At 45.6% G+C, this 24,577-nt stretch overlaps 1 non-coding gene across 1 annotated transcript; it reads right to left on the bottom strand.

Annotated features, from left to right (window-relative positions):
- Nucleotides 1–792: 792 nt before the first annotated feature.
- On the bottom strand, nt 793–898 carry LOC132026381 (U6 spliceosomal RNA). Its single transcript, XR_009406894.1, has one exon. It is a non-coding gene; the product is annotated as a U6 spliceosomal RNA (small nuclear RNA).
- Between the last annotated feature and the right edge of the window lie 23,679 nt (nt 899–24,577).

The raw sequence follows: 24,577 nt of genomic DNA, 5'->3' as shown, positions 1-24,577 counted from the left end.
AATAAAAAAATTGACCAAAAGCCATGACAAGTCTGGCAACATAGATCCCCCTTTCCATGGCCATGTATCATCACTATGCATTACTTACCTTGCTTTTTAGCATGAAATTGATTTTTAGTTGCAAGTAAAGAACCAGGCATCAAGAGGTGCCTAAATAGTAAGGACTTCTGTTTTTATTAAACAGTGCAGAGTTTACAGTGTCTCAGGGAAGGTCTGACCATGCCATCCAGGGCTCAGGCTCCTGCTCTCCTCATACTTTGACTTGATAGGCGTATTGTTCCTCATTATCATGTGCATTGCTTCATGGACTTGATGTGGCTGCCTTAGTTCTGGGCATCACATCCATATTCTAGATAGGAAGGAGGAGAAAGGGATGACAGCAAGCTTTTTTCTTTCTTTCTTTTTCTTTTTTCCCCCCAAGGCTGTCCCTTTTATTAGAAAGGAAAACATTTCCTGGAAAACTCCCAGCTGACTTTCATTTTATGTCTCATTGGTCCCTGCTGGTAACATTTCACTCCTAGCAGCATGGAAGATGGAACAATGAGCAGTTTACACAGAGAAATCGTATAGCCATGGCTAGATGGAATTTATCAATCTCAATTCATTCCCTGAGTCAAAGTATATGGCTGCTACACATGACCAACCTCCACCACCTTCCAAACAAAATTAGTGCTGTTTGCAACATCTACTGACAGCCAAGTACAGCCTTGGCAGCATTATTTTGAGCTGTAGTGATGGTGGTTGTGGAACTGACCAGTGCTCTTCTAAGACAAAGTTACTTTGAAAATGATGAAGTGACGTATGGTTTTCACAAATTTGCATGTCATCCTTTTCAGGAGCCAGGCTAATCTTCTCTGTATCGTTCTAATTTTTGTAAATGTGCTACCAAAGGAAGCATGAAATGACATATGGTCTTGATCTCTGATAAAAAATAAAGAGTCAGTGGAACTGAATATTATTTAGTTCAACATATTTTAAAAAAACAACGTGGCTTATTGAACTCAAGAAGCCTACAGAGAAATCAAATCAAATAATATTTATACAATCTTCCTTTCCAAAAGCAAGTATTTTCTGAATCTAGTATAAGAGGAACTATAAACACCATTTGCATTGATGGTTCAAATTTCTCTAAGTGAGTAAATTCTAAGACTCACAAACTTCAAAGATCACTTTCCAGTCTATATTTCTACCAAATGCAGAGCGAAAAGTACCTCTTGGGTTGTGGCTTCCTCCACCCCAGCAAAGACTACAGAGGCCCATTGCCTACTGCCTACTGCTGTCTCTTTCCCTTCCTGGTTATTGTCTCTCAAGATCACGCCTTCGTGAGGTTCATTTTCGTATTTGAGGTCTTCTATTAGCACTCACAAGGTGAAAGGTAGGAAGTTAAGGTGTCCAGCCATCTTAGATTCCCAGGACTGAGGCTTTCCTAAGAAGTAGGACTTTCAGTGTTAAAACCAAAACCGTCCTAGGCAAACTAAAATGGTTGGTCACCCGAGGGATTATCACCAACATGAAAGGGGGTGAGGGAGAGGGGGTTTGAGAAAAAGGAAGGAGAGGGAAGGGAGGACCTGGGAAGTCATGGTCATTCAACCCAACTTTAAATTTTATGACTTTTCTTAACATCTTCATAACTAGGGTTCCTGCATATCAACTCGCCAGTGATCCTTGACCTTATTGTTTCTTTGGGTTCTTTGCTCTTTGAACTTATACATAACTGCCTGGTTTTTAATTCCTACTTCTGTCCTACTATAAATATGTTTCCCAACTCCTATTCCTGTTCACCAGACTCAGGGGCATTGTAAGAGAATGCTATGAAGCCCTCTCTGATCCAACACACAGCCAAGGATAGGGAACATGTAAAAGTCATAGCCACACCCAGGGTGCCTGGGTGACACAGTGGGTTAAATGTCTGACTCTTGTTTCTGGCTCGGGTCATGATCTGCACTGAGCACAGAGCCTACTTGAAACTCTCTCCCTCTCCTTCTGCTCCTCCCACTCGTGCATGCCCGTGCTCTCTCTCTTTCTTTCTCTAATAAATAAATATTTTTTAAAAAAGTAATAGCCACACTATAAATCTATAATATATATAAATCTATATAAATCCATGAATATATATATATAATATATACACACATGTATATATATCCACAGTCCTGGAATAGAATCAAAATGCAAAGCAAACAGTAGGGGCTGATCTGAGGGCCTGCCAGGCTCTGGATCTGGAAGTAGGTAATTGGAGCCTGGAGTTCAGCTTGTGCAGATAAAAGCACACTAAAGGGGAAAGGTGCTCCAAGGGAGGCATGGGAGCCAGAGTCATGCTCAGAGTTCACAGCTGGAAGCTGGGGCAGGTCTTCCCTGGCCTGTGAAAGGAAACTGGAAAACGTGTGCCTGCTGCTGCCTAAGATGTATTGATAACTGGACTTAAACATAAACGCCACAAGGAATACATAGAGAAGAAGAAAGACAGGGAGAAGAAATTCCTACATATAATGATACTGTAAACCCAACTTTAAAATTCATGAAGTGGGGCTCCTGGGTGGCTCAGTGGGTTAAGCCTCTGCCTTCGGCTCAGGTCATGATCCCAGGGTCCTGGGATCGAGCCCTGCATTAGGCTCTCTGCTCAGCAGGGAGCCTGCTTTCCCCTCTATCTCTGCCTGCCTCTCTGCCTAAAAAAAAAAAAAAAAATTAAAAAAAAAAAAAAAAAAAAAAACTCCTGCCTCACCATCAGTGATTATGATACAGGATTCTCTAAGAGATCCATTATTAAAAAAAAAAGAAGAAGAAGAAAGAAAAAAAAAAACCAGACAAATGAAGTAAATACAGGTGGATATAAAATTAGAAATCATGAAGAAAAATATAACCACTGAAAATTTTTTTAAAACTCCATAGGATAGGGGCGCCTGGGTGGCTCAGTGGGTTAAAGCCTCTGTCTTCATCTCAGGTCATGATTCCAGGGTCCTGGGATTGAGACCTGCATTGGGCGCTCTGCTCAGCGGGGAGCCTGCTTCCTCCCCTCTCTCTCTGCTATCTCTCTGCCTACTGTGATTTCTCTCTGTCAAATAAATAAATAAATAAATAAAATAAAAAACCAACCTCCATAGGATAGTTTCTAAACTGAATGTAGTTGAAGAGAGAATTAATAAATTGGAATTGAGAGGCTTTCACCAGGAAGGTAAAAGCATCCACGGAGCCACAGAAATGAGACAGAGGATGGCAGGTGTGTGGTTATGGACCGGAGGCTCGGGAAGGGCTTGTCAAAGGTGACATTTGAACAGCTATCTGACCAAGTAAGGATGTGAGTAATGAGAGCATAATATAAATCAAACTCATAGGCACAGAGTAGTAATAATAGTTATTCTCCAAGCAGCTGTGAGAACTAAACAGCATGCATGAAACATTAAGCCCAGTGTCTGACACATAATTTATAACAAATATTAAGCAGCTCTGCTTCCTTTCCTAAAAACCTGAGGAAAAGAATAGAATTTAGGAGCGCCTGGGTGGCTCAGTCAGTTAGGCGTATGCCTTCAGCTCAGGTCACAATCTCAGGGTCCTGGGCCCTGGAGTCCAGCCCCTGACTCCCTGCTCAGTGGGGAATCTGCCTGTCTCTCTCCCTCTGTGCTCTCTCACTCTCTCTCTCTCTCTTTTTTGTCTCTCTCAAATAAATAAAATGTCAAAAACAAATAATAGAATTTAGCTTTTTGCCTCCATATTGTGGGCGCTTTGGCCACTTCGGCTCTAGCCCAGCATCATTCCCAGGAGGCTCGAATTGGCTGATGATTTTTGGTTCTAATAATGGAGGATTCAGCTCTCTTAACAAAGCGACTGGAACATTGTCAGCTGTTCACATGCCTGTTCTCTCCGTCTGCTTCCCTCCCTTGAGAACAAACTCTGTTTTCCCCTCTTGCATGAACTAAACAAGCTAGTCGTGTCCAAAATGCAGAGATGACATTTTAATATATCCAGGCAGCCTGGCTAGTAGTTTCTCTGCAAACTCTCAGAATTTCCTCAGCACCGGCTCTAAGCACTTTTCTCCGTTCTATCTTGTCTGGAGCCCCGAAAGCAGTCCTGACAAAGGTCACGAAGCGGGGACAGACAAAGCCACCCTCATTCTGAGCAGAGAGCCTTTTCAACTCACAGACCCCTGATGGAAACATTCCCTCATGAAAAGAACAAAATAAGCCTGGTTCACAGACAACAGCAACAGAATGTTCCATCAGACAGAGAGCCACTTCTTGGAACGTGGGAATCTGAGAGACTGGACCGCATTCAAAGAAAATGCCCCTGGAGTGACGAAGATCAAGTCCTGGGGGCTCAGCAACACCCAAGATTCCTTGCTTGAAAGGGGATGGGGGGGTGGGTATCCTGGAAACTGAACCAGGCTGGGATTTGAGGCTGATGGTCAAGGACGTTGGGCATAGCAGCTTCTTCCTCCCCTGAGCCAGACCCAAAAGCTCAAGGAGAAGCTGGAGGTGCGGTGCATGTTTGTTTTCTTTCTTTTTTTTCTTTTTTTTAAAAAGATTTTATTTATTTATTTGACAGACAGAGATCACAAGTAGGCAGAGAGGCAGGTAGAGAGAGAAGAGGAAACAGGCTCCCCGCTGAGCAGAGAGCCCAATGAGGGGCTCGATTCCAGGACCCTGGAATCATAACCTGAGCTGAAGGCAGAGGCTTAACCCATTAAGTCACCCAGGCATCCCGAGTATTTGTTTTTCTAAGGAGAAGAGAGAAAATGTGTCCCACCCTCTCTGAGTCCGTGGTTGTGGTCAGGAAAAGGTTGTTTTCAAAAGGAAGAGGAAGAAGAAACATCCCTTTTTGCTGGACATTTGCTCGGAGGGGCGAGGTGAGCTGAAAGACTGGGCCGTGGTCCCGGGAGCCCTTCAGCGTCTCAGTCCCCCACCCTGCCCCTCTACCCCCGCCGGTGCAAGTGTCCCCACTAGCAAGTCTGTAAAAAAAAAAAAAAAAAAAGTCTTCCCCTTGTTTATTTTGAGGCTCTTTTTCTTTTCTTTTTAAAAAACTACACATCTCACCACATCTGAATTAGTGAAAAGAAAACAGTAAGGAACTGAGCGTTGCAACTTTGGTGCAGTTGGAGGTAAATGTTCATGCTTGGAATGGAGAAAAACAACAAAACTTGGGGGCGCGCAGTGGGATTCTAAGGTCTCCCACCAGTGTATCTTCTGGAGAAGAAGAAGGGGATAAAAAAAACCCTTAAAACTGCATCATATTAAAAACAAAAGAAAAAATCAGGTGCTTGGGGTGAGAATAGAGAGGAAATTAGTGCACAACCAGCGGACTGAGTGTGATATAGTGTGGCTTTGACTGTCTTCACATACAATCAGCTGCTGTGTTCACTGTGCTTGTCCACACACATGCACAGACAGGTGCACACACGTGTGCATGGGTACACACACACGGCCTGGAATGCCTCTTGACTAAGATCTCAGTCCCTGAGGTAGGCAGGCAGGAGAGCCATGGAACAGAGAGAACTCCATGTTGAAAAGGGACTCAGGTCCATAATGAGTATTTCTTAGGCAGGGTCCCTGCATCGCAGTAGACTCCTCATGTGTGTTTTGATTAAATCAACGCAGGGCACCATCCCAGCAAGCGCACGTGGACCTGACGCCTTTCCCATGGCCAGTCATTTTGCTGACCCCCATGCAGCCGGCTGCTCGCCCACAGAGACTGCCACAGGGTGAACGTTGGAGTAATGAAATAAGTTGTAAGTTCATGGTTAAATCCTTTTTTAAAACTAGTTCCTCATTCTAATTAGAAACACCACATTGATCTATTTTCTCATCTTATGCTTCAATACATACGGGTTGTGTTTTTTTAAAATTCATCTACTTTTTAAAGTTCACTACCTTTCACCATGTGCTCTTCCACAAACCACAACCCCTTGTGACAGCCAGGAGAGGGCTCTGAGGACAGAGTGTTTTCAAAGGGCCTTGCAGGCCACACACTCTCATCATCAATCTCCCTGTGCCTCAGCCTTAATTTTTAAAAAGGGCCTTTGTTCCAGACCCAGGGCTCAGCGCATATGTCCATGACTCCCAGAGAATGAAAGACTTGGGAAATGGGAGCCCAGAAAGAAGACGACCCGCTCGGTATTAAAGGGCAAAATAGCAATGAAGCCAAACTAGAAACTGGAATTCGCTGGGTTCCAAGTGGCTTTTTTAAGAAGCATGTTGTTTTCTTAAATTTTATTTATGTATTTGAAAGAAAGAGAGGGCAGGCAGGGAGGGGCAGAGGGATAGTGCAAAGCAGACTCCTTACTGAACAGAGAGCCTGACCTGGGGCTCAATCCACCAACCTTGGGATCATGACCTGAGCTGAAAGCACATGCTTAACCCACTGGGCCACCCAGGTGCCCTTCCAGAAGCATGTTTTTAAATGAGACTACATTGAACATCAGTGTGAGGGGATTTATTCTGTGCAGTCCTAGCTAAGTGCAATCATACCAGGTGCCCATTAAAAACACAACTTGGAGGGCACATGGGTGGCTCAGTAGGTTAAGCCTGGGCCTTCGGCTCAGGTCATGATCTCAGGGTCCTGGGATCGAGCCCCACATCAGGCTCTCTGCTCAGCGGGGAGCATGCTTCCGGGGCACCCCCCCCCCCCCCCCCCCCGCCACCACCTGCCTCTCTGCCTACTTGTGATCTCTTGTCGGAGGCAGGCCCCTGGCCAGGGCGGCCTCCGCCATTAAAAGATGGCGCCTGGCTAGTTGCCAGGTTAGGATTGCCTCGGGAGACTAAGCGGACGCCCAAAGAGGAAGTAAACAGCATTGGTTGCTAGCGAAGTTGTTCGTTTAGGCGCACAGCCTGATTCGCTCCCTCCTGTACCCTGCTCGCTGATTGGTCATGTAAGCGTATATAAGTGTGTAGACTTGCGGAAATAAAGAGAGAGAAGATGCATCCGAACCAGGGTTCTTGTTGTCCTTGCCGGGCGAGGGCGATAATCTCTGTCTGTCAAATAAATAAATAAATAAATAAATCTTTTAAAAAAGACAGAGAGAAAATACAACAGGGAGCAGAAGCAAATAATCCAGTTTATCTAATGAGTTTAACCGGGAATATTGATTTGAATAGCTAATAATTTGACACTGGGTAGAAAAATTACTGTGCCTCTTCTTGGACAAGACTCCCTTGTCTCCTGACAATATCAATAGTGATTTCAGCAGCTGCTCTGTTATTATAATTCAGCTACTTTATTTTTGTTTTAATCAGAGCAGATTACTTTTGACCAAACTAGCATCTCTGCATATGTAATCTACACGGTATGACCTCTTTCAGTTAACGAGAAATTGTTCCGTCTGTTCACTTGATGTTTGTTCAAAGCTGATTTATCCTGACCAATATTATGCTAGTTATAGAAGTGCAGTTAGCTCTTTCAGACAATTTCTATTATGAGAGCTCTTGAAAGTACAACACAGAAAGAATAAAATGGAGCAGACATGTAATTAGGGAGATTATGAAAATCCTTTCCCAGGTATCAAAATGCATTTGAATGGTAGGAATTTTGATCTTTGTATTGCGATGCCTGTATCCTCTGCTGGGCCAACTTCATCCTTCAGTTTTGTGGCGTAAAATCTCTGAAGCCCATAGGGGCTGGGAAAATAATGTAGATGAGTAAGACTGGCAGGGTTCAAGTTCAAGTGCATGTACTTGTGCCATGAGAGTGAGGACCTGGGAAGTCTGGATCTAGAGGTCCTTCCTCTGAAGGAGGCCTCCTGCCTCAGTGCCATAATATCATAGGGGAACTAGGGGCCCCAGTGTGGCCAGAGAAGCCAGAAATCTGGATTTGAGAGAAATATCTTGACTTTCAGTGGGTTTAATTTTCTTTTTTTTTTTTTTTTTTTTTTTTTAATTTCTAAATACAGGGCTGGATCAAATAAAGTTTATCTGGAGGGCACGATCTAGTGGGCTGCCATTTTGTGCCCCCTACTCTGTCCCATACAAAAGTCGTTTCCGTAATCAGAGGCTTAAAAACTGGTCCACAGATTAGCTGGAGCATCCACCAGGTGGCAGGAAGAGGTAGCCGATTGCTTTTGCTTGTCAACCTCCCCAGAGTCAGATTGCCCAGGGATCTGTTTGAAATCTTAACAGCAGACCTCTTGGCCACCCCAGCCACTGCTCCCCAAATCCTAAGGCAGCCAAACACTTGAGGAAACCTCCCTCTTGTTCTATTATTACCAGGCATAGATACACCAGAAAACTTGGAAAATGGACAACCCAGTATACTTCAACTCAGCACCCCCTATCCAGCACCCATCCTCTCCTCCAGCGCCACTGGGGAGCCAGTTCCTGGAGTGTGAAAGGCTCACAACCTTGACTCTGCTTCCTCCCTCCTCTGGTGTGAGGGCAGTAGATAGGAAGTGGAAAGCTACTGAAAATGAGAAGGATCCATGCCCCCAGGCTGCTGCCTGCTGTAACCGGAAGCAAACAGCACCCCCCCCCCCCCCCCCCCCCCCCCCCCCCCGCCCCTGGGCAGATAATCAAGGTCTAGCATCTGGTACCATCAAGGTCTACTTGATGCTGATACGTGTGTTTGAGACCTAAGTTACTGATCCTCTGCTTGGCCTTGCCCTTTGAGTTGTCCTGCCCTTCGGTGTGCTGTCCTATCCTGTCCTGTCCTGTCCTGTCCATAGTTCCCCACCACAGTGCACAACTGCAGTCTGCCTCCTACCCAACAAAGACTCCCTAGTGGTCTGCTTGGCCCAGACTCTCCTGGCCCAGCCCCAGCCTCTGCCCCCAGCTTTCCCCAGGCTCACACCATCCAATCCTCTCTGTGCTCTGTCCAGGCCCTGAAGGACCCTGCCCCACCCCCCAGAGCTGCCTCATTTCCTCTTCTCAGAAGGCCTAGTGTTTGAGGCAGCACACAGGGTATCTGTGACTTGGGGAGAATGGGACAGGGAGAGATGACTTCTCATTTCCACTGAGAATTAGCAGGACAAAACAGCTCTAAATTGTGGCAGGAGAGAGAAAAGCTTTAAAATACTAGAATTTATTATCTGGGGAGATTTGGCAATTTCAAGTTTTCTGAGTTGATAAGAAAGCCCAGTGTTTGAAATAGGGATTGGCTGGGAGTGGTGAGCCTTGCTGTGGGCCATGGAAGAAATTTTGGCTTCAAGACCAGCCTTCCAGATTGCCCTGTCCTCTTCCTGACCAGCTGGGGATGGAGACACCCTTTTAGGGAAAAGTATGGGCTCATTTAAAGGAGGCTTAAAGAAAGCCATGTCAGGCAAGTTCCCATAATGCCAAATTGCAGAAGGGCATTGTAAATTGGGGAATCTGGGAATTCAGGGACCTGACTTCGCTGTCTGGTCCAAGTCTGTGGGAGCTCAGGCAAAGTACTAGATGTCTCTAACAACTCACCAATACACAGGTTGATTAGGACTGCTCATTACCTAAGGTGATAGGACAACCCTTCGCAGCTTAAAACAACAAATGTCTATTATCTCACAGATTCTATGAGTCAATGACCCAGTCTCTCTGAGGCTGCAGTTCTCTCAGGGTTGGACATGGAGAGATTGGCTTTCTAGCTCACTCAAGTGGCTGTCGGCAAGATGCAGTTCTCTGAATCCTAGAGTTAGAGTCTTGGTTGGAGGAAGAGCCCTGGTTCCTTGATGGGTGTTGGCTGAAGGCTTCCCTCCATTTCTTGCTACATGGGTCTTTCCACATGGCAGCTCACAACATGGTGACTGGCCTTCTTTAGCACCAGTGAGAAGGGGCCAGCAAGATGGGAGTCAGAGTCTTTGTGACATCCCATTACTTTTACAGCATTCTGTTCCTTAGAGTTGACTCACTAAATCCAGCCCACACCCAAGGGAGGGGAGTACATTAAATGGGAACACCAGAAGGCAGGATCGCTGAGAGGTCTTCTAGAAGCTGCCTACTCAGATTGTCTTCAGGCCCCTCAGATTCTGTGATTCCTCTTCTCTCACTTCAGGAGGAAGCTACATACACACATTCTCTTTACAACCCCAGGCAACAATTCTGTAAGTCAAGTGTCTGAATGGCTCTGACTTATTCTTCACCCAGAGGTAACCAACGTAAAAGTGTGGTCAGATAGGAAAACCATCGTATCCCAAAGAGTTAGACAGTAAAAAGAAGATATTGCATTCTCTCTACTTCTGTGCTGTCAACCACCAGAGGTCTCTCCTGGTAGACTGAGTATCTGGAAAAATATGTCTTTGTTTACATCACTTCAGAATCAAAGGCATTGAAGTCCACTACCCAAATCTAGGTTGATTTGAGGTAAATTGCTGCATTGCTAGGAGGAGTATTAGAATTCAAAGGTCACTCCCCAGTCTCACTCTCTTTACAAAACAAAGACATGGCTTATCCCCAGCCTCTGGGAGGTCCTTGTCAGTTCCTCTGTAACAAGGTGACTTTCTTAAGACATCTAAAGTCACATCAGACCATGGCTGGGCTCAAATGTGGAGAATGAGCTCGGCCTCCCAATCCTGAGGACTTTTGGGTTGATTTGAACTGAAGGAGATAAAACTCCCTTCACAGAAAGTGGACACTAAGATTGCTGTTTCTGTCCATCACGCAAGATGCCTGTAGAGCAGTCATGGGTTCTTTTTTGAAATCTTTCTGAAATGTTTCAATCAATCAGAAATCCATATTTCCTTTACTAATAGGCTTCTTTGAAACTGTGGTCATCGTAAGCCTTCATTTTTTAATAACTCTGAGGGCTCTTCTCTTTGGAAAGCCACTCAATTACTGTGCACAGACAGATTAACCCGTTTGGAGCCTAAAGCAAAACAGCTTCCATTGTCGCTTACTTCCAGACCCATGTCCTGACTTACCAGTTCTCATTCTGAGGATTCCTGAGCAATACCTGTTGTATCCACCAGATTTTAACCGATCTCCTTCTGTTTTCTTTTTCATCATACTATGAATCTAAGACTTCCAGGTACCTTGATGCACAACTATCAAAGCTTCTCAGGTACATTCTCTTATAAAAAAGCCTTATAAAAAGGGGGGGGGGGGTTAACCCTCTCCCGGGAGGTAGCATGGCACGAAGGAAATACAGTTGACCCTTGAACAACTCAGAGGTTAGGGGTGCCAACCCCCCCCCACTCAGTCAAAATGCCATGTATGCTTTTGACTCCCCCAAAACTTCACCAACAACCTACCGTTGGCCAAAAGTCTTACCTGTAACATAGTCAGTTTATATTGTGTTGTAGGTATTATATACTATACTCTTAGAATTAAGGAAACCAGAGACAAGGAAATGTTGAGAAAACACACTCACAGATTTTACTGTGTAAAATCTGCACATAAGCGGACCTGCATGGTTCAAATCCGTGTCATTCCAGGGTCCACCGTGCTTGGACTTTGACTTCAGAGGAGCTGGGTGAGCATCCCAGATCCACCACTGCCGTGGTGCTCTCGGCAGTAAAATGAGATCACAGACACCTATCTTACAGACCTGTTTCAAGGATTAAGCTATACTGATAGATTTGGGTTTTGTTTTGTAAGGACCTATTCAGCCAGAGCGGCCCCACCCCCGTTGAAAAATGCCTTTTTGTTGTAAAACTTAAATTGACTCTGCCTCCCCCACCCCCAGGGGAACTTCCTTAAAGTAAGTCCCTGAAACCAGTTCCGCGTAACAAAGTCCAAATACAAGGGTGGATCAGGCCAGGTGGAGGTATTCAATCAGTGGGGGCACATACTGTCTCCTAGCTACCAAGGTGATGGACTAGTTTCTATGGCTACTGTGGGGTGAATTGTAATTCAATCCAGGCCCATACACAAGGCCTTTGCTCTAGAAAAGTTAGTCTGGAAAGCAGGGAGGGGTTGTCCTCTCTGTAAGGGGCAGCCCCGACCAGTCTGTTTGATGGTCGGTTTGATTCTTGACACTGGGCGCAAAATAAAGCTTTGCTTGACTTTCGCTTTCTATCAGTCTCGTTCTTTTAATCACGGACCCATTATTAGGGTACCCATTTTTGGGGGAACCCAACAGTTTTGGTTTTGCTTTTTAAGATTTTATTTACTTATTTATTTATTTATTTCTTCATGGGCGGGGGGGGGGGGGGGGGGGGGGGGGGCGTTATGCACAAGCAGGCAGAGTAACAGGCAGAGGTGGAGAGAGAAGCAGGAGCCCTGCTGAGCAAGGAGCCCAATGCGGGACTTGGTCCCAGGACCCTGGGATCATGACCTGAGCCCAAGGCAGCAGCTTAACCGACTGAGCCACCCAGGCGCCCCTACATCGATAGATTTGTAAAAAGTGTTTAGCACGTTGCATGGAGCAAGCTCCCCAACAAATGTTGGTTTCCTTTACCACTCCTAAAGCCGCAAAGGGGGATGCTAGGAGTGTCTTCCAGTGTTTAATTGAGGAGGATCAGGACGGGCTGGATTTCCTGGGTCTTGCTCATCAGCTTGCTCTGTAGTCACTTCAAACCCTCCTTTTCGCAAGTGATCCCCAAAACATTCCTGTCCACCGCTTTGAGAGGCTTTGTACGCTGAGCCTGAAATGCCACCGAAGATGTCTCTGAACCGTTCCTGCGCCCACACGTAAGGGCAGACTTGCTTTCCCAGTTCGCCGGGGCATGGAGAGTATTGCAGGTCACACACACACAAACATGGCTACATCCCCTTGCTGCCCTTGGACTGGGTTTCCGTGTTTTAGCCTCTGTGTCTGCATGGATGAAAAGCGAGCCCATACAAAGGTGGGCGATGGGTTCTCTGTAGGGATCCCCAATACAGAACTTGCCTTCAGGATTCAGAGTCAGTGCATATTTGGAAACTTTTCTCCTTTACCTAGCCGGTAGCCTGAGCTTGGCTCCAGCCGTCCAGAAGTAGCTTTGAAGGAGAAGTTTTGGGCGTGCTCTGGACCCTGAAGTCTGCTGTCGCAGAAGGGCACTGAATGAAGGCACAACAGCCAACATCCCAAGGCAGGAGCCAGAAGAGGAGAAGCTCAGAAGTAGGGGGAGAGACCTGGTTCCACGGCCTGCTTCCTGGGGCCTGCTTTTGGGGTGCCCTGGCCCACCTCATTAGGTGTGAGGAAGACATGCAGAGTGGACAGGCCCAGTGATTTCTCTTGGCCAACAGGAAGAGGATTAGAAAAGCGTTTGCCAGCTATAAAAATGAAAGCAAAGTGAATGGGCTGAATGTTGGATATTGAACAAAATTAGGAAAAGCCAAGATCAAAGAAAGGTACAAAAGAAAAGGAGGGGTGGGTGGCATCCTCAGTCCCAGCAGCCTCCAGCTTTCTTGTTCCCTGTCCGCGCCTCTAGGATTCACTTCCCCCTGCAGCTCTTCTCCCCGGGTGGGTGGGGGGACTCTGCCCCCCACTTCATGGGGGAACTTGCTGCTCTCTTGCTCTCCCAGCTATGGAAGCACCCACTGCTGCAGTCAGGAACTCACCAGGAAACACGGCCAAGATTACAAAAGAGGATATTCCAAGCAAGGGAAGCATTTCAGAGCCCAGCGTAACCCACATCTGGGCACACTGGCTCACATGACCCAGTCTCTCGGGCAGCTCCGTTTGTCCAGGCCTACCCAGGAGACCCCGCCCGAACGTTTTCCTGCGCTCTCCTTCCCATCCCACCTGCCATCCCCTCTCCGACCCCCACCTCCCTGCCCCTGAGCCTCCTGCAGACCCACCCACAGCTGGCTGTTACAGCGACAGCGGGGGGCACCTCTCTGGGCTGAGAATGGGGATTCCTCTCGCTGAAGAAGGACATTAACCCAGAGGACAGGTCGAGATTACCCTTTTAAATCTTGCTACCACGTATCTCCTGGGATTATCTGGGATTACGGTGGTATTTGTAGAAAAAGGATCCCGAGACAAATGCCGCAGAAACCGATACTCCTGGGTCTGTAACACCCTTGCAGCTTGTCACTGATTAATTTTTCCGGTAGTTTTTTAGTGAGGCAGTGAGTCCTACACTGTGCCACGTAGAATTCTCTCCCCTTCCTCTGCCTGCGTAGTATTAGCAGACCAAAGCTCAAAGAGGAGAGGGTGTTATACCCGATTTTTCGTGTCTGAGAGACCACCAAGGAGCCAACACCAATGCCATCACATGAGGGCTTATTTAACAAGCTTAAGCTTGCGCCCAAGAATACCCGACACAGTGGAGTAGGGACTTGGACCCCGAGCTTAGTTAAGGCAGAGGTATGTATGGGTTCCTGTTACTAAAGCAAGGAGGGCGGTCTCTGGAACTAAAGTTCAGCCCTTGGGCACAGGGGTCTGCGATGGCTGCCGGAGCTAAGATGGCAGTACTTATGCTGAAGCTAAACCTGAGGTGGGATGGCCTTAATTTTTCTCGACCTCCACAGATGGTCCAGCATGATGGAAGCACGAGGAAATATTTTGCCATTTACTACCCTTTCTCTCCCAGTATCTTACCCAGCCACTTACCTGTTTTGAGGTTTGGCTTTTATATAAAAATACTATATATATATATATATATATATATATATATATATATTACATATATTACATATATATATTATTTATAATATATATTATATATTTATATATTTATTTATTTATTTTAATAAAGAAAAGCACCAAAAAACTTTCTCTCCTCTACTTCCACCCACCTCCTGGCCCCCCAGCCCCAATGCCTCCTGTTGGGGAGGAGGCAGCAGAGCCCTAACAGGAGGCTGGGCTAAACCACCCCAGAGTCAAAACCGTAGCTCGAGAGCATTTCCATCTCACCCTTCCGAGCAACACAGCCCCGCATCACGTTTTCAGTTTCAGACCTAATTCTGACTCCTCCAGTGCAAACTGTCTCCTCACCTATCTTTAAGGGTGTCATCTCTACCGTGAATTTTCTCGAAAAATCACCCTTTCATGAGGCTGCTTTCTGGTAGCCCCCTCCTGTTCTGTCCCTCCACCTGGAGACATAAAACATTCTCTGCCCTCTTGCCGTACACGGGCATGACACGCGGCTCCTGGGGACATTCCTGTAAGAAACAGCTTCTTGCTCGGTCCCTGCCCGGCTGGCATAAACAGAGCCCATGGCAAGAAGGCCCAGGTCTCCCCCGCCCCCACAGCGAGCGGCGGCCTTGCCACCCACCCAGTGCAGCTGCTCTGCTAATTTTAGAACCCTGCGAAGCCAGCTGACTTCAAGGCACTTTGGAGACACACGTCACACCTTATCTTGGGAGGTGATCTGGGGTAAGACCCACTCCTCCTTCTAACACCCATAACACCTCTGGGAGCTTGGAAAGTGACTTTTTTGGAGGCTCCTCTCAATAGGTGGTAAAAATCAACAACTCTCACTCAGGTGGCAAAGCTCAATTCGCCCCTGGTCTAGCCCGGCGGGGGTAGGCTGGTCTGCCCCTGCCCTCCCTGGCATGGCCCTAGCACCGCCTCACCTGTCAAACATCCGAAGCAGAACTTACCTGCTGCCCCGAGACCCCCCCCCCCCACCTCCGTCTGCCTGGCTGAGGCATTTTCTGTCACCCAAGCTGAGACCCTCAGGTCAGCCTGACTGCCTTCCCTTCCTCTCCAATCACTGCAGCTTAAATTCAAACGTGTATCTCCTAAACAGAAGCTCCTGAAGTCCTCCTCCTCTCCATCCTCGAAATCTCTGCCCTACACCAGGCCCTCCCCAGCTCTCCCCAGCGGACTCCAACAGCTGCGGGCGGGGGTGGGGGGGGTGGGGGATGTCTCCTGCCTTCCTCCCCCCACTCTCAGTCCAACCACTGAGACAAGTTTTCTAAAACCAGGTCCCTCTCCAGCTTAAAGCCCTTCAAGCCTTCTCTATTGGGTTCCCCCAGTGGGCCATCTGCCCACCAGAATCACCTGGACAGCTTTTTAAAAACTTCCAGGGCCCCAAGATTCTGATTTAATTGGACTGGATGGGAGAAGGCATCCATATTTCTTTCTTTAAATTCCCTAGGAAATTCTAATTTTTTTTTTTTTAATAAAGAGAATTTTACTCTTTTTTGGAGATTTTATTTACTTACTTGAGATAGAGCACAAGATGGGGGAGGATTACAGGGAGATGCAGACTCCCCACTGAGTGGGGAGCCCACTGTGGGACTCGATCCTGGGACTCTGGGATCATGACCTGAGCCAAAGGCAGATGCTTCACCAACTAAGCCACCCAGGCGCCCTTCCTAGGAAATTTAGATGTGCAACCACTGATGTGCAAGAGGAAGCCCAAACCTCCCATGGAGCCCAAGACTGCCTAACCAGCCTCCCACCGACCTCTCCAGCCCGCCCACCATTGCTCACCACACCGTCCAGCAGCACCGAATTGCTTGCGGCTCCCACCACGGCTCCAGCGCTCCCAGCATCCCCACAGCCCGGCCACGCCTGCCTTCCTTGTCCAACACCACCTTCTACAGGAAGTCCTTCCTGACGACACGCCTCCACGCTTTCCCTCAGCTCCTGCTGCTCCATAAATCCATGATTATGTCTCTATTACTGAACGCCCACATCATGTTGTGGTGATTTACTCGTGTGTTCATCGTGCTTCAGCTGAAGGGGGGTGTTTCTTTATGTGCAGACACTTCACGGAGCCCAAAGCTGCTGAAAGCACACCTGGGCCTCAGGAGCACGGAAACTCTTAATTAGAAAGCTGCCTGGCGACCAAGGGACTTCCTCTCAGTCACCCTGTTGGGATTTTATGGCCTCTGGTCTCTCTTCATGACTTTTGGTTCTTCTTGGCAGACGACATTCTCTACCTCTGTTTGCCCAGAGGAACAAAAACGGACCGCTCCTCAAGGGCAGGTTTGGGTCCTGAAGGTGCATACCTGTTCTCACTTGCAGCCACACTGACTGGTGTCCTAAATGTCAATTCCAAAGTTTCAGAAAAGAGAGTCTTATTCCAGGGAGTCACCCCGTTCCCATCTGCTGTGGCCAAATATGGCTGCCGTTTAAGAAGGCAGGCCTTGGAAAAATGGAGATATATCATGGGATGGGCAGATACCCCAAAAACTAATGACTGAGCTCCAAGAGTCAGAAGATTCTTGCACTGTGTGATAAATGAATGTAGATCAGCAATATCAAGTGCCTTGTGAGCCCAGAAGGAACCCGTTATGTCCGTCTTGGCTGCCAGGGATGTCTTCACAGAGAAGTTGACATGGGACCTAGACCTCAAAGGATGAAGAGGATTTCAGCAGGTCCGGGGAAAATAAAGGATACTCTAGGTAAACAAGATCAACAAGCTACCAGGAGAGTATGTTTCCTTGTAAAAGTACATGGAAGGGACTAGAGTGGTGCCAAAATGGTGGGATCAGCAGATGGGGCTGGAAATGTGGGTTCAGTCCAGACTTAGAGTCTTCACACGCCAGACTGAGTCTGGTCTTCATTGCTCCTGAGGTGGGCTCCTTCCAGAGGAAAGGAAAGGAGGAAGTGAAGTGAACAGACTTAGAGAGAACCTCTGAGGGTCTACGTTAGGGCAATGTGGAGAGTCTTACCAGAATTTAAAGTTCAAAGAGTACTTGGCCTGAGATACCTCATCTGACCCTGAGATATCATCACCATCTGGTAGGCTGGCTTCTAACTTACCATATTATGAAAGATGATAGTGTGGTTCGATTCAGTTAAGTGACTTGCCCACGATCACACAACTAACCAGCAGAAGCCTGACTGGAACTTAGGTCTTCCCATCCCAAAGCCTATTCTTATTCTCAGCCTACTATGCCGAGCTGCACAGCAATCAAAGGCCAAATGAAAACTGCCTTGAACTATGAGATAGAGAAAAAGGACAAAAACTGCCTTAGAGAAAAAGGATGAATTCTTCAGGAAAAATATCTTCATTATTGACTACTGATATAGAAAAATGCTCATGATAGGGTACTGAGTGGTAGAGAGAAGGCTGATTATAAAAGCACTCTGAAGGGCGCCTGGGTGGCTCAGTGGGTTAAAGCCTCTGCCTTCAGCTCGGGTCATGATCCCAGGGTCCTGGGACCAAGCCCCGCGTTGGGCTCTCTGCTGAGCGGGGAGCCTGCTTCCCCCCTCTCTCTGCCTGTCTCTCTGCCTACTTGTGATCTCCGTCGGTCAAATAAATAAATAAAATCTTAAAAAAAAAAAAAAAGCACTTTGAGCGTGGTGACATTAATCTTTCTTAAAGTGTATGTATGTATGCAATGTATGCATTGAAAAAAATGCCAAAGGGGAAAACATCAAATTGTTTTGGGAGCTTCCTATTTTCATCATGATCTCCTTCTGTGTCTTCCAAAACTTCTACAATGAAATCGGCATTACTTTTAAGTGAGAGCAATATTTTTTCATAATAATCTTTTCTCATGGTAAAATAGTCAAATGGTATTCTTGCAGAATTTTTCTATATGTTCAGATGCTAATTCCATTTTTTAAAAACACAAATAAGAGCATACTGTACATACTGTTCTCCACCTTGTTTTTTCACTTAATATGTCTTTGTCATGTCTTCATACCTGGACCTGGGGATCTACCTCATTCTTTAGCAGTTGCGTGGAATTCCGTTGTCATATAACTTATTTAACCAATCCATTTTCTAGACATATTTAAGATTTCCAGGGGTTTTTTGATATTATAAGTACACTATGTTTATATCCTTATGTATTGCCCATACATCTTATTGCATATAAATACTAATGACCTCATAGTTGGGATTCCTGGGCAGGGGCCCATGGGTGTTTATCTATTGCCATATTGCCTCGCCTTCACTAACTACGGGTTAAAACTTTTTCAGTCTGTGCCAGCTTGATATGTGTTTGTTTGTTTGTTTGTTTGTTTAAAAAAGGAATTCTCTCACAAAATACAAAGCTTTCACTATTGACCAATATACTGTCCAGTCCAAAACCCACAATTCTTTTAACCAAAATTATGTAACTTAGGGTTGTAATGTTTCCCCCAATATCCACTTACCCCCCAAACTGCTGTTTATTGTTAATTGTATATGTAATAATGAAAGCCCAACCCTATTTATAGAAGGATATGAAAGTCATCTTATGACATAAATTACATAGTTCATAAGGCAGTAACTTAAATTTTTGTCCCTGTGATTGAATGATGGAAAAGAATGCAGCATGGCTGGGTGCCTGGGGGGCTCAGTCAGTTAAGCATCTGCCTTTGGCTCAGGTCATGATCTCAGAGTCCTGATATCAAGTCCAATGGTGGGTTCCCTGCTCAGTGGGGAGTCTACTTCTGCCTCTCCCTCTTCTTCTGTGCTCTCCCCCGCTCCTCTCTCTCTCTCTCAAATAAATAAATAACATCATAAAAAAAAAAGAAAAAGGATGCACTGCACTTGCAAAACTCCATTGGGAAACAAGGAAGACTGTCAGAGAGGGGCATTCTCGGTGCCTGAAAGAGACATGACCACAGTTCTCAGGACAGTCTAGTGAGGAGTGTGCAGGACGGTCCACGAAGTGGCTGGAGGATTATCTGAGCTCCTTTCAAAGGACTGAAGAGGTGCTCCCAAAGAAACTGTCCTTCTGTCTAGCCTTTCTGAGCTACTGGGTTGTTTGGTTGGGTTTATGGGCTTGCTTCTTCACTTTTTAAACTTTGATTTACGAGCTAAATCCAGATATTACTGCATTGCCCACATGATGACTTCAAAACCTATCCACTCAGGGATAGGTTTTGAAGTCATCATGCCAACAGGAAAAATTTGTAAAATGACTTCATATCTCAACAGATACCAAGAAATAATTCAAATCAAATCAACATTTCTTCCTTTGGGAAACTCTTCAGTATTTTAACGAGAGGAGTTTCTGTATTGAAGTTTCTTCCTTAAAGAAACCAAAACTACAGACCAGTATTAAACAAACTCAGAATCCCTTCAAAGCAGAAACAGAGCCAGTGTGCCCTCTGCTATCATAGCTCTCAGCATGGTGCTGAACGGTGCTGACAACAACATTCTGAGAAGGGCAAGACACAGGAGCATCTGGACAAGGAAGGACTAATCAAAGTGTCTTTGGGAGATGACATTTTCATACACTTAACGAAACTCAAGAGGTAAATGGAAAGCTAGGAGTCTAAGACAAATTCACAAAATTTGGTGTTATTCTTTACACTAGTGGTACACATAGAAAAAGAGATTCCATCCTTTAAGGGTGACAAAAAAACATAAATTCTTGAAAACTGACTCAGCTTGGAATTTAAAATTTTCATCTTATTGAAAGAAATGGAAAACACCACTGTAGGACAAATTAAAGGGAGAGAAAACAATGGCAACACCTGCCTGCTTCTAGATAAGGAGAAAATGCAGTAAATATATTTTATCTTTTAAGATAATATATTTTAAATTAGCATGTGAGTTGAACACAAATTTAAGTTTCCCTGAAAGAATTTATACAACTTGAGGAATAATGAAACTAATGAAACAAAGAACAGTCAAGAAAAAAAAATCTTTGTTTTTAATTTATTGATGTATTCTGTTAGATTTTGAAACATACAACAATAAAATCTTTATGAAAATTATATATATATTTTAAAATATTTATTTGACAGAGACAGACACAGTGAGAGAGGGAACACAAGCAGGGGGAGTGAGAGAGGGAGAAGCAGGCTTCCCACTGAGCAGGGAGACCAATGTGGGGCTTGATCCCAGGACCCTGGGATCATGACCTGAGTTGAAGGCAGACGCTTAATGACTGAGCCATTCAGATGCCCGGAATATTATATAATACTGACATCAAAACAGGAAGGGGGAAAGTCACTAATTGAATAAAATGGATATTTCAGAGATGGATTCAACAGCTTGAGGAACAAAATATATGGAGGCGGGAGGGAACACAAGCAGTATAATAATTTTTAAAAGAAACATTATTTAAGCAAAACTATAAGAAAAATGGGGGAATAATTATATATACATATATATACTCATACCTGGAGTGAATTATTGAGAAAGTATCTGGTGTCTTGACTTGTTTGTCATTTATGGTTTTGTGGTTTTTTCCCACCTGCTGTGCACTCACCATTAAGGCTGAGGGGAGTTTTCCCCTTGACCCCCTCAGAAAAAGCAGGCAGCCTTTGTGTTCCTGTGCTCTGGTTCCCAAGGGACACATTTTGTGTTTTGGGACCAAGTCTTTGTTTGGGAGGATTGGTTGCCTGGCAGGAGTAGGCTGGAGGTGGGGTGGGAGTTGGATTGGGTGCCATGACTGTCTAGAATTGGGAAGAGGCCTGATGTTAGGCAGGGTGGTGGGTTTTCGGAGGAGAGGGTCCCACCCAGACCCAGGAGGTAGCCGGACCTTGAATGGGGGATGGTTACTGGGATGAAGTCAAGGCCAGACATCAAGCTCTTTGTCTGGAGAGCAGCTGCAGGGCCTACTAGCCTTTGGGAGGTCCACGTGAACTTGAGCAGGGGGCATCTGCAGTGACCAAATGTGTTACCGACAGAGGCCTCTCTCCCCATCCTTCTCGACTGAGTGAGTCCAGAGGGCCTGGCACAACTCAGGGAGAAGCCAGGGAGAATGAGGACCCCCTCTCTAAAAAATCTCCTGCTGGACTCAGGGAGTCAATATTGAGCTAAAAAAGTAAAGTGGTATTTCTTATACCTCAAGCACAATGGAACAATCCATACCCGTTACACGCATCATAACTTTTACAAACCCAGATGGTTCAAAGAATTATTAAACAACCACAAACTATTTTGAACATCAGAAAACAAGCTAGTATATTTATCCCAGGGGTGGAGGACTGATACATTTCTGGGTACCAAATAAATAAATAAATAAATAAAAACCAGAGAAGATTAGACAGAACAGTCGCAAAGAAATATACTGCCTGGCTGGCTCTTAGAGAAATACGATCACACATTGTACCCAGATTGCCCCCAAAATGGCCTGGATTCATTCTAACTCAGGATCAGCTATAATTAACCCATAAGTGACTATTAGCAAAATGTTTTAATTACAGTGGTGTGAGCCCAGCAGCATAATCTGCATTTTTCACCAAATGTGACCTAAAAATTCATGCAGAGCCCAAGTTCACCAAGGACTTAGTCAGCTTCTGCAGCGTCTTTCCAGAGGCTGCTTTCTTGAAGCAATCCTAGGAAGGGCTCTGGCCTTGCCAACCCCAATAAACCAGCCACGTGTGCCCCCTCCTAGTCCCAAGTGTATGCCCATGAAGTGGGACTAGCCTAAAGGCACAAAACCAAGCCAAGCTAGCAGTTCCATGTGGGACCCACCCCAGAACTCAGGTCACCTTAGCAGTAGGTTTTAAATCCAATAGCTGGCAAGGGGAGCAAGGCTGAAAGTGACACATCTGACCCTACAAGGCAGTCAGGGAGGTTCAAGATGTAAAGTTGCAGGGAGGGGAGGGGCAGGCTTACATGATGTATTAATCAGGATTCTCCAGAAAAACAGAACCCCTAAGATAGAAATATATGTATATATTTTCCCCCCAACCTCCCTTTCTCTCTCCCTCTGTCTCTATATGGCTGGGTGGGGAAGCCTTGGCTCACATGAATAAGGAAGGACTATCTGTCATCTGCAAGTTGGAGACCCAGGAAAACCAGTATAGTTTCAGTCCAAACCCCAAGGTCCAAGAACCAGGACAGCAGGCGATAGAATTCCATCCCTGAACAGCAGAAGACCAGAGTCCTGGCAGACAAGGTCAGGCAGAGCACATTCCTTCCTTCACTTCTTTTGTTCTATTAAGTTCCTCAACAGACTAGATGATATCCACCCACATCAGGGAGGGCAATCTGCTTTCCGCAGTCTAATTCAAATGCTAATCTCTTCCAGAAACAGTCACAGACCTACCAGGAGATAATGCTTAAGTAGAGCTCTGGGCATCCTCTGACCCAGTCAAGTTGACACAGAAAATTAACCATCACACGGGTGTGTAGGTGTTCAGCAGGGATTACTCATCTCCCTAACACTGGTTGTAAAACTGATTGCCCACGTGTGTCTCGTTAGCAGCCTTCGATTGGCTAATAATTAAAGCTGGACCAAATTGTAGTTCACGACATAATTTTTTTAGTTTCTCAGATTTCATTCCACTAAAATTACAGAATAAAATCGGGACATCATGGATTGCTGACAAAGGAACATTAGGTATGAATAACTCCTCATCTGTCCTTGACTCGGGTTTGAGTCACAGGGATTTTCATTCAACATCATTATCATTAAAAGTAAATGAATGTAGCTAGTATTCACTTAATGGAATTTTTTTTTTTTTTAAGATTTTATTTATTTATTTGACAAACAGAGGTCACAAGTAGTCAGGGAGGCAGGCAGAGAGGAGGAAGCAGGCTCTCTGAGGAGCAGAGAGCCCGATGTGGGGCTTGATCCCAGGACCCTGGAATCACGATCCGAGCCGAAGGCAGAGTCTTTAACCCACTGAGCCACCCAGGCGCCTCACTTAATGGAATTTCTAATCACATGGTTCACGCTTGTGAAAACACAAGGATGCCGACCACTGGAGTCAACCAGGCCAAATCTAAACATTAATAAAAATAAATCTTTATTATACTTGTTGGTGAACACGTTTAACAACATGATCAGATCATTAATGACCTTAAGTGTGGTTATTGACATTTTCCAAGTTTTTATAGTTTTATTTTCTCTTTCCATAAAAGAGACTTCTTCCTGTGGCTACCAGGCCATGTCTCTTTCCTTTCCCTTTAGACAGTGGCCCGAGTCGGAGTTCCACGTCTAGTCGATCACAATGTTGTTACCATTCAGGCTAATGGCAGGAGCACGGAACTCCGTGCTGTTGAGACAGGAGTTAGAGCACTCATGCCCTTATTTGTCAGTCTGTCACCTCACACGAGTTACTTGAGGGAACAGAGCTGTGGTCTCTCCTTCATCCAATGGAGTACTCACACCTGCTCTCAGTCTTCCCTGAGGCATGCGGCAAGGCTCAAAAGTCTCTGTCAGACAGAGAGCTCCACAAACCGAGGTATATTATTGGCACTCCGTAGAATCAATGTGCTTAAGCCTTCAAGTGCATTAAAATGACAGGACTTAACTGGCTGAAAGTTTCCTTTCTTGGGGCACCTGGGTTGCTCAGTGGGTTAAAGCCTCTGCCTTGGGCTTGGGTCATGATCCCAGGGTCCTGGGATCAAGCCGACCCCCCTCGCCCCCCTGTTGGGCTCTCTGCTCAGCAGGGAGCAGGCTTCCCACCCCCCCTGCTTGCCTCTCTGCATACTTGTGATCTCTGTCAAATAAATAAATAAAATCTTTAAGGAAAAAACAAAAAACAAAAAACTCCTTTCTTATCGCCACCCACCCCCCAACAGTCTAGTTTGAAAGATTTTGGGTGGAACTCATATCTCTGTGTTTTATAATTCACTCACTCGTCACCACCCTTTCTCCCTGCCATGTGATTTGCATATGAATGGTCCAGAGATGACAAATGTTGACCTGAGGGTGAGATCGCGCATTTCAGAAGAACTTCAGAAATGGCCCTAAAGAAAGTAAATCCCTGGTCCGGACAGTTTGAGATTAAGTTCTGAATATCTGATCGCTTTCAGTGATAAGCTTAAGTAAGCGAGCACTGAGGGCCTGCTGGAAGATAGACCCTAATGAATTTACTACGGGAGAGGGTATTTATGGTATATATTTGCTATATATACAATGATAATAATTGCTTTTAGTGTTGGTTGAAAATAATGGAAAAGCCCTTTTGCTTTTCCACTGTGCCTAGCTCCCTTTAACCCTATTTCAGGGCAGTG

This window comes from Mustela nigripes, chromosome 10 (genome assembly GCF_022355385.1).
Source record: "Mustela nigripes isolate SB6536 chromosome 10, MUSNIG.SB6536, whole genome shotgun sequence".
In the NCBI taxonomy this organism is placed as follows: Eukaryota; Metazoa; Chordata; class Mammalia; order Carnivora; family Mustelidae; genus Mustela; species Mustela nigripes.
Note: the sequence above shows the minus strand (reverse complement) of the source record. Positions and strands in the feature narration are given on the sequence as shown.